The 13,967-nt window shown below is 55.2% G+C and overlaps 1 long non-coding RNA gene across 2 annotated transcripts; it reads right to left on the bottom strand.

The window, feature by feature from the left end:
- On the bottom strand, positions 1,401-13,959 carry LOC110403901. 2 transcript variants are annotated; one of them, XR_002441898.1, is made up of 4 exons: positions 13,139-13,959; positions 8,798-9,508; positions 5,948-8,722; positions 1,401-3,901 (listed from the first exon to the last, which is right to left on the bottom strand). It is a non-coding gene; the product is annotated as an uncharacterized LOC110403901 (long non-coding RNA). The 2 variants fall into 2 exon arrangements; XR_002441897.1 differs by having other exon boundaries at positions 5,948-9,508.

Below are 13,967 nucleotides of genomic sequence, written 5' to 3'. Positions count from 1 at the left end.
AGGGAGCTTGGTGGCATGCTCAGTGGGTTCAGATGGGATGGAATTGGATGGAATTGGGCTGCTTGCTCTGCTTTTAGGAATGGTTTTATCCATTCTCCAGCTGCAGGCAGCTTCAAGGTGGGCTGGGGGGAGGCTTTGGTGGAAAGCACTCAGAGAAGCACGTGAGTGCTGCGGACAGAAGCCTGCATGAGGCTGTGCTCTGAGCCGTCCCATTTGCTGCTGGGGAAGGTGATAGTGCCATTCCCAGCACAGCCCAATGGATCTCAGGCACAAATGATGTGGTTCTGCTCCCAGCTGCACATTGTCTGTCCTTTCTGATGGCTGTCAGCATCAGCTCCCCTGTGAAAACTGCCTCGTTCCACCCCGAAACCTCAAACGTGTCCATGTCTTCATCACGGCTCCTTTGGGATGAGCCCCAGTGCTGCACAGATGTTTCCCATCCATCCCCACAGATAGCATGGGGGCTTAAAAAAACAATGAAGCAGAGCCCATTTGGGCTGTTTGGGGTGGTTTACTGAAGCAAGGACCCTTCTGCTGCTGTGTACCAATTGCTGCGGGACGAGTGGGGCTGAGGACTGAAGAAGGGAAGGAAGGACGCACTGCTCCCGCCCTGCCTCATCCCACAGCCCCAGCCATATCCTCACATGGACAGGGAAAGAAAACCCTCCCCAGGTCCTGCACATCGCTGTCCCCTCTCATGGCCCCATCCACATCGTGCTGATGGAGGAGACAAAACCAAAACAAACCTTCGCTAGGCTTTGCAGAGAGCAAAGTTGGTGCAGGTAGCCCTGCTCGAGGCCATGCCGTCTCATCAGGTGTGCTTTCCAAATGCGCGCAGCTGCAGGCACCCACTTGCAGTGAGAGGTGCCGAGTGCTTTGGGAACCACGGGGAAATCCCTCCTGGAGGTGTTTCTCTGTGGGTTGGATCCGGGGGGTTCTTCCAGGAGAAATCTCCAGTGGTGTTTTCCTCGCCCTCAGAAAGGAGCGGACTCTGTGGGGCTTTGCCTAGGGCAAAGCATCCCGCATGCCCCAAGGAACAGCAAGCTTTGTTCAGGGACACTGCTGGGGTGAGGATGCAGCCAAGGGGACAGCCCTGGGCTGAGGTATATGACTCAACTTTCTCTCATTTCTCCAAGAAAAAAAAAAAATAAGATTTAACTCAATATTTCATTCTGCCCCAGGCCTGGGGAGAGAATTCATTCACGTTTACAGATTTCTCGGATCCCCTTACAGGGGCATCCAGGCACCCCTTTTCACAAAATGGGACAGAGAGGTCCCCATCAGAGCCCCCCTGGCTCCTGTTTTGACCCTTTCTAGAGCCACACAGGACCAGGTTAGCAGGATGCTGCTGGGACCACCTCCTGGCACCTTCCCCCCCAGCCTGCCCCCAGTGCCTGATCACTGCCCTCAGCACCTTCCCAAACTCTCCCGACCTTTACACAACGCAGAGCCCATGCAGGTCCCCGGGCAAGGAGCACCCCGTGCCACCCGTGGGTGACAGCCCTGTCCCGCTGTGCCACCCGTGGGTGATGGCCCCTCCCGCTGATGCACAGTGACATTTCCAATTTGTTGCCATGGGCGCCCGGGGACTTTTGCTGTGGAGGGGGATCGCGCTTCTCCCCCCTCTTCCTCCTCCTCTCCATCCCTCCCTCCCGATGACGTCATGGATGACCACGGTGGTGACAGGGCCACCTGTGGGCTGGTGAGGGGTTTAAAGAGACAGTCTGCAGCTGCAACAGGAGCCCTGGCTATTGTCTGCGCACCTGGGAGCTGGGGAACCTGCAGCCCCCCGACCACTCATCCGCCCTCTCTTCCATCCATCCCCCCATCCATCCATCGATCCCATCCCACCGCATCCCATCCACCCACCCATCCCGTCCCACTGCATCCCACCTGTCCCCATATCCCGTACAGCTCCCGTGGTGCTGGGGCTCTCCGAGCTTGTGCTTGTGCTTGTGCCAGTGCCGACCTCCCACCACCGCAGTGGATCTCCCAAGGTAAGGCTGCGCTCCGTGGCCCCACAGTCCCCCCTGCCTCGCTGCATCCAATCCCTGCAGCCCCAGCTCTGACAAAGGGATCACTCCGTGCCACCAAGGGGAGGTGGTGGAGACACCCAGCACCGGGCACCTGCTGTGATTCGGCCCGGGGGATGCTCCTGCTGCCTCTGGGGAGGGCATGGGGATGATTCCAGAAGATAGGGTAACCCCTGGGACAACGGGTTCCCACTGTGGGGGCAGAGCCCTGCTGGCACCGAGCACTGGGATGCTTCTGCTTTGGGCAGCACTGGGCTCTACAGGATCCCATCACCTCCATGCCGGCTTTCCCAGAGCACCATTGAAGGCATCTCCCACCTCCTCGACTAGACACCCATCTTCCTTGTATGCCACCCCTAGGTGGGAACTGGGTGTCCCCAGCATGGCATCTCCTAATCCCTAGTGTGTCCCATACTGTGCCTTGTACCTGGAGAGGCTGCTAGTGGGTGGTGGTGAGTGCTGCAGGAGCCACGGTGCATGGTAAAGGAGCAGGGAGAGAGGGGCTGCCCAACAGCTGGGGGGCAAGGACCAGTCCCCAGTGTCTGTCCCGCTGTCCTCCCAGCCCTAGCGGGGTGAGCAGCAGGTAAGTGCCATCATTCTGTCTGCGGATTTTGGTGTCACTTGGATGTTCAGGCAGGGAGCGGCGTAGGAAAAGAGTCCGGCAGCAGCTCAGAATGGAGGTGTGTGCATGGAGACCGGCGTGTCTACTCCCAGTGAGAGGAAGGGTTCAGCCCTTCCCATGGGATGTAACCCAGTGGGGACTATGCAGACTGCCCAGCTCCACAACAGCTCCCATCAAGGGCTTGGGCAGGTCCCAACGTCTCAAGTCCATGGGGGCTGTGTCAGACCCCACCACCAAATAGCCGGCAGCCTCGTAATTGGAGCAAGGCAATGGGACAAATGCTGCGAGCAGCCCTACACAAGGCTGCCTCTGCAGTCTTCAGCAGACATCTAGATAGGCAGGGATGGGAACTATGCGAGGCAGGGATGGGATCATGGGATTCTGCAGTCCAGTCTTGAGAACTGGGGCCAAACCCACTGCCCAGCCCAGGACAAGCCCCACAGAGAGAAGCTGGCTTCCTGCATCCTGGGATGCGGGGAAGCGATGGTAGAAGATGGTGAGAGCTTGGGCTGGGCCTGGGTTTGGAGCGGAAGAGGCAAAACCAGTTGTTGGGTAGATGGAAACTGAGTGGCAACCCCAAGGCATGGTACTGCGATGTTTGCACATCTGGCCATCCTGCAGCGGGATGCACAGCTGCACCCTGCAGGGAAGGGTGAGACCCCTGGGGAACCCCCACACTAAGAGGAAAGGGGTGGCACGATGGAGCAGCCTATGCCTGCCCTTCCAGTGTGCCCAGCAGCAATGAGGGGGCACTGACCTGCCTGGTTGGTCACCCTAATGTGCTGGGGTGCCTGAGGGGGACTTGGGATCATGCATGGGGCACGTGCTATGTGGACATAATCTTAACTGTGCAGGGGGCTGGAGCTGAGCTGAAAAGAACTGTGGTCTGCCTAGATGGACACATGGAGCAGGCAGGGGAAACACTACAGGCAGGGAAAGTTGTGGTGTGCGGGCTGGCCAGGGTTGCTGACATGTGCGAGAGCCCATTCCTAGTGCAACCCAAAGAGAATTTGTGTCTGTGTGTGAGCACACCCAAATACACATCCATACACACGTGCCATAGCCAAATACGTGGCAGCACTCAGCACATCCGTGCGTCAGCCAGTTCCATCCCACCACCTCCTCCTGCAGACACCACTCCTGCAGAGGGACCCCATAGTGTGGGTGGCCGATAGTGATGTTGTTGCATGGTCTCATCTCTTACTCCATGTTTTTGTGGCACACATTGGGCCGGGTGATGCCAAACCTGCAGAGATGGTGATAGCAGTGATGAGCGTCCCTCACATCTCAGCCCCCCACAGCATGTGTGCAGCCTATTAACCCCACTAACTATATTGTTTTCTCTTGTCAGGCCTCCCCGTGCCCCCTGGGAGAGGGTGGTGTGGAGCCCACTCATTGCTGGGCTGCTCTCTTCCAGGGCTGTTGTTCTGTGCCCAAGGCAGGGGTTGGGGCTGCCCGCCCAAAGAGCAGGACATGGTGTGGAACAGCAATTGTGGCACAGAACATCTCCCACGGCATGGCCATGGCCATCTCCAGCCAAAATATCTCATGTCGGGGGCAGCTCCTGTGCCCACACCACCAGGGATAGGGCTGATCCCTGATGTAGGTCCTTCAGTTCAGACCCTTAGGACATTTCCCCAGTGGGAATGCTCCAAAGGCATTCCAAATGCATCTAACCTAGGTGCTGATTTGGATGCACCAGAGCTTGTGCCTGCTCTCCTCTCCTCCTCACCTAGCGCAAGGGACTGGGCTAAACCTGGGGACTTTGGGGACGCCACGGAGCATCCCCCACCTCCTCCCCATCCCCAGGCCATCTGCCCACACTCATCCATGTTAAACAAATGCTGGAGTCTATTATCAAGCCCTGCTTCCCCCTTCCCCCCCCGGACAGATGGAGGCTGAGCGCACCCGGAGCCCCGGCCCGCAGCATTCATGTGTGTGAATGAGAAAATTGAATTATTTATGGCCATGCGAATAAGGCTGGCGGCTGCGGAGGCCGAGCGGAAAGGACTCCATTACACGGCGAGTACCTGTTGCTATGGAGCCGGGGCTTCTTCTCCTCGAGCACTGCCTGCATCCCTGCTCCTGTCCCCATCCCTGCTCCTGTCCCCAGGGTTGTCCCCAAGGATGATGGTTGGAGCGCATGTGACTGGCTGTGTGCACTGCATCCACAGAGTCATCCCGCATCACCCCACGTTTCAGAGCACGATGCCCAGGGTGATGTAGGTGTGATGCTGGGGGATGACACGATGCTGGCAGTGGTCCCCCACGTGCCATGAGCTGCAGCACACGTTGGAATCACTGAGGAGGGTTGGGGTGGGCAAAAACATCTCATGGCTGTGTTTGGGCAGAGGGGTGACTCTCAGCGAGGGCTGTGCAAAACTCCCCTTAAATCTCCCTTTCTGGAGGCAAAGGCAGCTGTGAGCTGAGCTTCTCTGATTCCCTACATGCCCATTTCAGTGGGAAGAAAAGCAGCTTTGCACGAGCACCCTCTGAAAGCCGCCTGCATTGCAGCCGCTCCTTGGGGATGCCGAATCCTGCAGTGATGCTGAGAGTTGTGCTGGGGTATCCCCACTTCTGCTTTGTTCCCAAAACCTCCTTGGCCAAACATCAGCACCCTATGGACCTCAGTGCCTCCCTGGGGCCAGGCTGGGCTCTGGGGATAGCATGGCATTAGAACGGTGGTCCCCACTCCATGCAGAGACTCCCTCTCCCTCCCAGCACCGTGAGGCTCTGCAGGGCTAAGAATAGACTCCAGCTCCGCTCCTGGGGCTGAGTGGGCTCTGCCGGGCTCAGAGGAATAAAAAGCAGGGAAATGCTTATTTTAGTCGCTGCAGTCAGCAGCTGTGACTCTGCTATACACAGGGAGCAGCTTTGTACCGTGTTTACACAACCGCTGCTGGGAGGCACCGAATTGGAGCATGCATACTACCCTGGGCCAAATGGATGGCCAAAATCCTGGCCAGCTCCCAGCCTTCCCTTGCAATGCTCCTTCCCTTTGAGTCCCCCTTCCAACCTCCTCCCTCCTTCCTCCCGTGCTTGGGGGGTGCCTTTCCCCATCACCTAGCATTCAGCTCCTGCAGTGGTTGGTGGAACCCCATGGAGGTGTTTAGATCTTGTGTAAGACATGTCCATGGCACCCAAGACAGACGGATGTCCATGTGTCCAAGCGAGGGACACAGCTAGGATGCTCCAATGTGGGGCTGGGGGCAGCTCCCACTGCAGGAGAGCAGCCACGGGTCTGCCTCGCACCCATCACCCGAGGGAAAAGCAAGAGAAAGCTAATTGTTACCATGGCTACACCAAGTGGCCTTTCTGCGGGAGCCGCGTCATTGCTGCTGTCACAAGGTTAAGGCGGTGGGGAGCGGTGGCGGTGGGGAACAGGGAGGGGGGTGTGGGGGGGAGATGTGTTTTCTTTGGAAAAACCATGGCAACAGCTATTTCTAAGGGAACAGCTGTGCACAGCGGGGCCATGGGGAAGGGGCTGGGGTGTCTCTTTGCCAGCCGTGCTCTGCAGGCAGCGGTGATGGGAGCAGAGGTGCTGAGGCTGGAAGGTGGCTAGGGGCCATGGGGAGAAGGAAACCACTGCTTACCCAGAGCAAATACACCAGGGAACCAGAGCAAATACACCAGGGAAAAGCCCTGCTGCAGCTCGAGGGCAGCCAATGAATGGCGTGAAGTTTGCACAGCCGCAGTGCAAATATTGGTGGAAATTGTAGGCATGAAGTCAACACCAGAGCCAGTGTGGCTTGGGCTGCTGCAATAGTCTCATGCAGCTGGTGCAACCTCTTGTGATGGGAGCTGGTGGGGATGGAACCTGATGTGGGGAGGACAAAGAGGTGCTTTGGGAGCCCTAATGCAGCCATGAGGGTCATAGGGACATCCTGTAGAGCACTGGTGAGGAAGGAGCCCAAGCCCATGGGATGCACAGGGTTCTGGGCACAAGATGAAGTTGTCTGAGGAACCTGCACCCAGCTCTGCCCTCGCTGTGCGACAGCCAAGTGGATCCAGCGAGGAGAAGATGGTATCAGCTGCAACCTTCATCCTGGCTCCTATCACAACACATAGCTGGAAATTATCTCTCTTTGCAAGACAGGCTCTTAATTAAGACCATTTCCCTGAAGGAAGCCAAGATGGAGAGCTTCACTTCTCGATATTCCAGTGCTTTCTGGCAATCGTTTCCACATCAATTAGGGAGTAAATTAGTCTGCCGGAGTGCGACTCAGTTGCTGTACTCAAGGGAGGCTCTTCAGCACCCGTGCCATCTTCTTCAGGGACTCAGTTCATGGACACAGGCACTGTGGGCACACTGGGGACAGGGTAGGGGCAAGCATGGCCCTCAGGGTACTGTAGTCTGCAGCTGGTGAAAACAGCCTTGGGTCCAGGGACTGGAGTCTCTGTGAGGTCTCCATGAGCTGCAGTCACTTTTCCTTGGCTGGAGGACTATGTGCAACCCTACAGACTGCAGGATCATGGCAACAAGACCAAGCATGGGACCAAAGGAGCAGCTGGAGAATCGGCAATGGGCACCACAGTGGCCACAGAAAGAGAGGGTGGAAGAGCAAGGACCATGGCACCTTAACCCTTCTGCAGAGCTGTGCTCTCTAGTACCGCTGGCAGGGAGAGGTGTCTCCAGTTCCCCTCTCTTGTCATGAACACACCTAACCCACGATGCTGTTGGAGAAGCAGGGCTCTCAGTACAACCACAGCTGCTCATTTTTGGGTTGGTTCATGAGCAGTACAGTCTCTTCCAGGCTTACACCTCTGTCCTGACCATGCAACAAAGCTCTCTTTGTGAGGAGAGCATTGCAGATGAGATATTTTGCTTTTTACCCTGAGTTTCCTCCCATCCCACAGGCATGACCACCTCTCAGCAGACGGGACAAGAAACCCCCTTTGTTACCCTTGCTCTTCCCCTTCCCTCCTGCGCAACCAAGCAGCATAAGAAACCCTGTGAGGAGCTGCCTGCTCCTGGGGCATGCCCTCCTACCCCCCATTAGTCAGTGGTTGTCTTAAGCACTGAAGCATTTGTAGCCTTATTCTTCCTAATCCTGCCTAATGTAGCTGTGGCTGTCCTCATTAGCCACATAATTGTCGAGAAAACACAAAACAGGCCCTGACACAGTCGAAGGAAATTGGTTTAAAATTACAAACCAGCATTCTCAGATGTTTTCATAGGGGGCCCTTATATTTATTTGCATTCACACAGCATTGTGTGGAATGGTTAAAAGAAAAGACTTTTCCTCCAAATATGCTTTTTTTTTTAAAGATTGTCTTATGACAAGGTGAGTTTGAAACACCAGAGGGGAAATCCTCCTTGGTCCCTGTGGTAGTGGAGGACAAGTGCATCTCCTGCTGTTCTCCCCTGCCACACAAAAGGGTTTCCAAGCACTGAAGATGGCATTGCCCATCCATGCAAACACACATCACTCAGTGTTGTGGTTGCCCAGGGAGAGGTTTTGCCATTCCCATCTCCCAGCAATAGAATCCATGAATTTCAAAGGGGCTCCATCCACTTCTGACAGCAGATGACAGGGCTAAGTTAATTGAGGCAGCAGTAAGAAATCTAATTAACCTGCAGTATGTTGTTTAATTTGTGCAAAGTTGTTGTGGTTACTCAGCTATAAACTCCATTCCTGGTTCTAATGACAGCAACTCACAAGGCAGCAGCAGAGCATCCTGGCAGTGGGCAGCCACCTCGTGCTCACCCTTGAAGGTGCCCTCAATTAAGCGCGGAGCGTTCCAGTGGTTGCCTCCATCTGCTTCCTCCATGGCATTTGAGACCCTTCCCCAGCTCCAGCCCTTGGAACAGGCACCTGCGCTGTTTCTCCACCTGCTCTGGCATTCAACACCATTGCATGGCTTCCAGAAACCAGCCTTCATGAGCTGGTGGTGTCAATCTGTTGATTGCACTGAAGTCTAGGAGATGGGCTCAGGTCGCTGAGCTCCCTCAGCAGCTCTTAGACTGTAATTATGTTCAAGTCTCTCTGCTTCAGTTATTTCTTCTTGCTAATGCTTGGAGGTGCTGTACCACTCTTTTCTTCAAGGCTGACCTCCACGTAGCTTCCTAGGAGAGAGCCAGACCTGTTATTTCAACCAATTCACAAACCGTCTCCCAGAGGTCAGTTGCCCATTATACAACCTTTTGAACAGCAGGAATTCGCAGGGCTGCTGGTGCCAAGGTCTTTGTGTTGGCTGGGGGAGAAGCAGAAGGAAAAGGATGGCTGCTGCGTGCTAGCATCGCTCCCCAGATTCACCTTCCCCAACGGGCCTGGACCAGCCAAGAGCTGACCGTGGTGCTGAGCCTCGGTGCCTCCGTACCCTACAGGACACCCTTCATATCGGAGGATGGAGAAGCCTTTAGCCAGGTCCGAAAAGGCTATCAGCTGAGTAAAGTGATGAGGTTTGCCACCAAGGGGGTTTGGAAGAAGGTGATCCACCTCCAGGATCCCCCAGCGCCGGGGCTCTGCAGTCAAGCGCACCAAAGTCCTCCACCAGGATGGTGCTCCAAGCACACTGGGGATACGAAACATGAGCCAGGATGAGATTCCTAAGAAACGGCATTCCCAGCAAACGGCATTCCCAGCAAGCACACGGGTGCACCGGAGTCCCGGTATCCAGAGACGCAGCCGCACCCTGAGCAGCACAGTGCACGTGCAAACAGAAGGAATGCTTTTTTTATCTGAGGAATCCCGTTGCCTGGATCCTTCTGAAATTTTTTGCACTGAAAACAACGCCGGTTGACAACATCCAGCCCGCGTACAGCCAAACTCTTGTAGAGGAACCTCAGGCACCGTCGCTTTGGAGGATGCAGCAAAACCGGGTCAGGGTGCTCTGAGAGGTGAGGAAGAGGCTGCCAGGAGGAAGAGCAGCTCAGTTTGGGTTTTTCTTCCTATTTATTTATTTATTTATTTTTAAAGTATTAAAAAGTGGCAGTGCTAGTGAAGGGTAATTATCCCTCTGTTCCAGCTGAAATACAATTAAGGCAGCTCTCAACGAGCCCCCGGGATATTGTGGTTTACTAATTAACAAGCGGATATGCTGTGGCCCCTGTCATGGCAATTACAGCATGAGACAGGCTTCAGGAGCTCTAATTACACGTCAGCCCGCGACACAGACTGCAATACAAATTAACAAGGTGGTGACGGAGGGAGTTCACCCAGCAAGGGGCTGGGAAGGGACTGGGGACAGGGATGGGGACAGGGAACTTGGTGTGGTCTCCCAACCTTGGGGAGCAAACTGGGGCGACACTGGTGCATGGTGGTGGCACACAGGGGTGCGGGAGCCTTGTGCATGCTTTGCTTTGCTTCTGCAGCCTGATGAGATGAGTGGCATTTTGGATGGCTGCAATGAATAGCAAGTATCGCATTTTCCATCATTAATTCCCAGGCCAATAAAGCCACTGGTAAGAAAAGAAGTCATATGGGAAACACCCAACAGGGTTTTGGCTGCTGACAAATAACTCGCACGGCTCCCTGAGCCAAGAGGAATTTTTCTGACAAATTGTTTATTGGGAAAAGTGGAGTGGACCCAGGTTGAACTCAATGGATATCTTTGGCCAGCTATTAAAAAAAAAAAAAAAACATTAATAATCAGGATTTTTGTAAATCCAGTTTGATGCATTCCATTTTAAAGAAAAGTTTCCATTCAGAACATATTAAAAAGATGTAATTAAACTGAGATGTGCACCTGAAGGGGACATTTTGTTTCTGACAGAACAAGATGACATTTGTCAGGTGCTGCATTTTAGGAAGGGCAGTCCCACAGGAGAGGGATGGGGAACGCAGTGGGGATGCTGGGGTGCTCTGGTGGTACCAATGGTGCAGCACTGGGGACATCGGGATTCCACACACAAAACACAGAAGAGAATCATAGAATATCTCAAGTTGGAAGGGATCCATAAGGATCATTGAGTCCAACTCCCGGTTCTACATAGGACAACTCAATGTGAGAGCACAACGTGGGGGCTCACAGCAGATGGGCAATTTGCCCAGAGAAGCTGCAGGTGCCCCATCCCTGGAGGTGCTCAAGGCCAGGCTGGATGGGGCTCTGGGCAGCCTGGTCTGGTGGGGACAACCAGCCCATGGCAGGTGGTTGGAGCTGGGTAATCCAACCTAAGCCATTCTGAGGTTCTATGATTTCTAGGCAAGGCTTTGGGGCTAGGTGTGCCTAGATGGTCAGTACCAGTATTTTTGGGGAGGAAGGAGGAGGAGGAGGAGGAAGAAGAGATGAAAGGGTAAGAAAGGGGGAAGTTGACCTTGTCCCCACACCCAGAGCACAGTCACCAGAGGCACCGCAGCTGCAGAGCGGTGGCAGGGGAGGGCAGCACCACCTTGCGCCTAAGTCCTAAAATAGATCTCATTAACCATCGCAATTAACACGAGACAGGCCTTCTCTCCTCCCCGCCACCCCAACCGGGGCCATACATAAAAATAACACTTTATTACACAGCAGGCACAGCCCGGCTTATCGCCACAGACAGGAAATTGCTGCGCAGAAACTGCACGTTTCACTTTTAATAAGTTTGGCAATAAAATGTCTCATCAAACGAGGCCATGACAGAGCTATAATGAAGCCTCCACGCTGCCCCTAATTGCTTACCGCTCTCCTGGGGGCGAGCCAGCAAAGCAGGGTGGGCTGGGATTGCTTTCCTGCTGCCCCACGGCCCCATAGCAGCATCACCCTGAGCTCCCCACCTGCTGTCCCCATGGCCATAGGATGTCCCCAACCCCAGGGAGGGAGCAGGGGATGGGGACAGGCAGCAGCACGCAGGTGGTTAATAGGAGAAATGGAGATGTGTTGGGGCTGGGATTGGGAAATGAGGCATTTTGGAGTCGCAGCAGGGATGTGCTGGTGCTGGCAGGGGTCCTGGCCATGCGAGCAGCTTTGTTCATCTCAGCACCACGCTCGGGGACTTCACCTGGAATTGCTGATCCACATTCATAAACATGATCGCATTAATTGGCCACCGCTGCCACCGCCTCCCAGCGCAGGGACTTGGCGTGCGCTCAGCTCCCATCCCAAACATCCCGTCCCCATGCCTGCAGCCACCACACGCGGGCAGTGACACAACTGGGGACGGGGGAGGACAGAGGATGAATGCATCTGTCAGCCTGCAGCCACCCAATGGGCACCCTCTGCAGAGCCCTATGTTGGACATAAATCACTGATATCCTCTCAAAGGGATCCAGATCTTTGCAGAAAGCCCTGCAGGCATGGGCAGGGATGGCCGGGGGCAGACACCTTGCCCAAAGAACAACCCAAAGGCTCTTCTTACAGGGGCAGGAGGGGGACACAGCCACCCAGCAGCTCAGCCTGAGCCCGGGCTTGGAGCAGGGCCAACCTCGTAAATTATTCATCCTGCACATTCACCCTGTTACTCACTCCGTGATCCGCCCCTAGTTTTACTGATTTTGTTATTATTTCCAACGGCACAAACGCCGCAGAAGCGTCCCTGGGCTCTGGTGTGCTCTGTACGTACCGCAGCACTGCGACACCCAGAACAGTGCCAGCAGCACCGTGCCCCACACCAGTCTTCTCCAACGGAGCTCCCTGTGGCATCTCCCTTCCACCTGGGTTCCCATATTCTCCCTTTTATTGGCCCCTTCGCATCTTTTGCACCTTCTCTCTGGTGCAAGCTCCTCGCAGTAGGTTTGTTGGGTCCCCACCCACCCCACCCCACTCTTCCTCCCTCTGTGCTGTGGGGTGCGCACACTGTCTTCTGCTAACCCATGGTCAGTGGGATCAGAGGGTCTCTCTTGTGGACCACTTTCGATCAATTTTGACTGTTTTTGACTTTGATGGAGAGAAAGGGCGCTGCTACTCGCCTGCAAACTGACCGGTAAAACCAGAAAAATAACAATTTTCATTTCCTCCCCAAATGCCCTTAATGCTCTCACCGAGGTTTCTGCATGAGCACGAGGGTACTAGGGCAAAGCGCACACATCCTGCAAAGCACAGAGCCTGGGAAGGAGCTGGCTGAGCAAAGGCTGCAGGCGATGGATGGGGCTACACCAGGGAGCCAAGGCTGAGAGGCCCTCCCTGCACAACAACGATATCCCAAGGAGATGCCATCAATCACCCCCACCAACAGGCACAGGGGGGTCCCCGGTGCTCCAGCCTCAATCAAGGATCCAGCAGCAGAGCTGCTGGGGCTGCAGCTTGTGCGTACAGTGCCATGGGGTAAACACAGAGCTGAGAGACCCCAGAAGCTCCAAGGAACCAACCCCAAGAGCTGCACTGCAGTTCCACCCAAAATAACCAAACTGAGCAGAAACCTCTGCAAAAACACCTATCCAGGCTCCCTAACATGTTGTGCTGGGACACTCCAGCTGCTCTCACTGGGGGGAATTAATTAGCTGAGCAGGTGGGATGGAAGGAAGGGAGGCAAAACAGGAAGCGATGGGTTTGAGGAAGGGGTTCACTACCTGGAAGGAAAGCCATAAAAGTACAAAGAAAAATTAAACTGTGATTTCAATCTTACCTTTCTGACCAGGCAGGGCAGAGGGTGAGGACACCCATCCTGCATCCCTACATCCCCATAATGCTGGGTGACATCAGCGTGGTGGCCACGGGACAAGGACGGCCGCGGTGCCCTCTGGAAGACTAGTGATTTTGTTGTTGTATGGCTCATCCCACCACAACAAGTCACAGTCTGCCTTAGGGCGCACGGTCTCTCCGGCGCTGCAGGAGTCTCCCGGCTCCACGGCGTGGACGAGCCGGTGGTTGTGTTGCTCCTGGATCCTTCTCCACTTCTGATCACCTCGGACGTTGCTTTGGTGAGAACCCGGAGCAAAGCAACGAGAGGTCGGTCTGAAACGCCACTGCTGCTGCTGTGTCCCGGCTGGAGCTGCCCCACTGCTGGGAACTGCCCCCAAGGACGAGCACCCCATGGCACTGCCCCTCAGCTGTGACACCGTCCCCAGCGGCAGCTCCCTGCGCTACAGCCCTATGGCCAGGTACCCATAGCCAAACAGAAGCACAGAATGGTTGGGTTGGAAGAGACCTTAAAGTCAAGTTCTAACTCCCTGCCATGCACTGCTTGGCACCCCCCAGCCCCGGCTGCCAGGGCCCCACCCAGCATGGCCTTGCATACCTCCAGGAACGGGGCACCCACAATTCCTATGGGAAACCTGTTCCAGTGCCTGCATTACCCTCAGAATCAAGAACTTCTGTTTAAGCTAGAGCATTATATAGCTGGAATACACCATAGCTGGGGCACCCTACAACCAAAGCACCTCCACCATCCGCCTCCTATACCCGCGGCGTCCTAACACCGGGCAGGCAGTAGTCCCGCCCCTCCGCGGTGACGC

This window comes from Numida meleagris, chromosome 9, assembly GCF_002078875.1.
Source record: "Numida meleagris isolate 19003 breed g44 Domestic line chromosome 9, NumMel1.0, whole genome shotgun sequence".
Taxonomy (NCBI): Eukaryota; Metazoa; Chordata; class Aves; order Galliformes; family Numididae; genus Numida; species Numida meleagris.
This window is presented reverse-complemented; position numbering and strand designations above follow the sequence as displayed.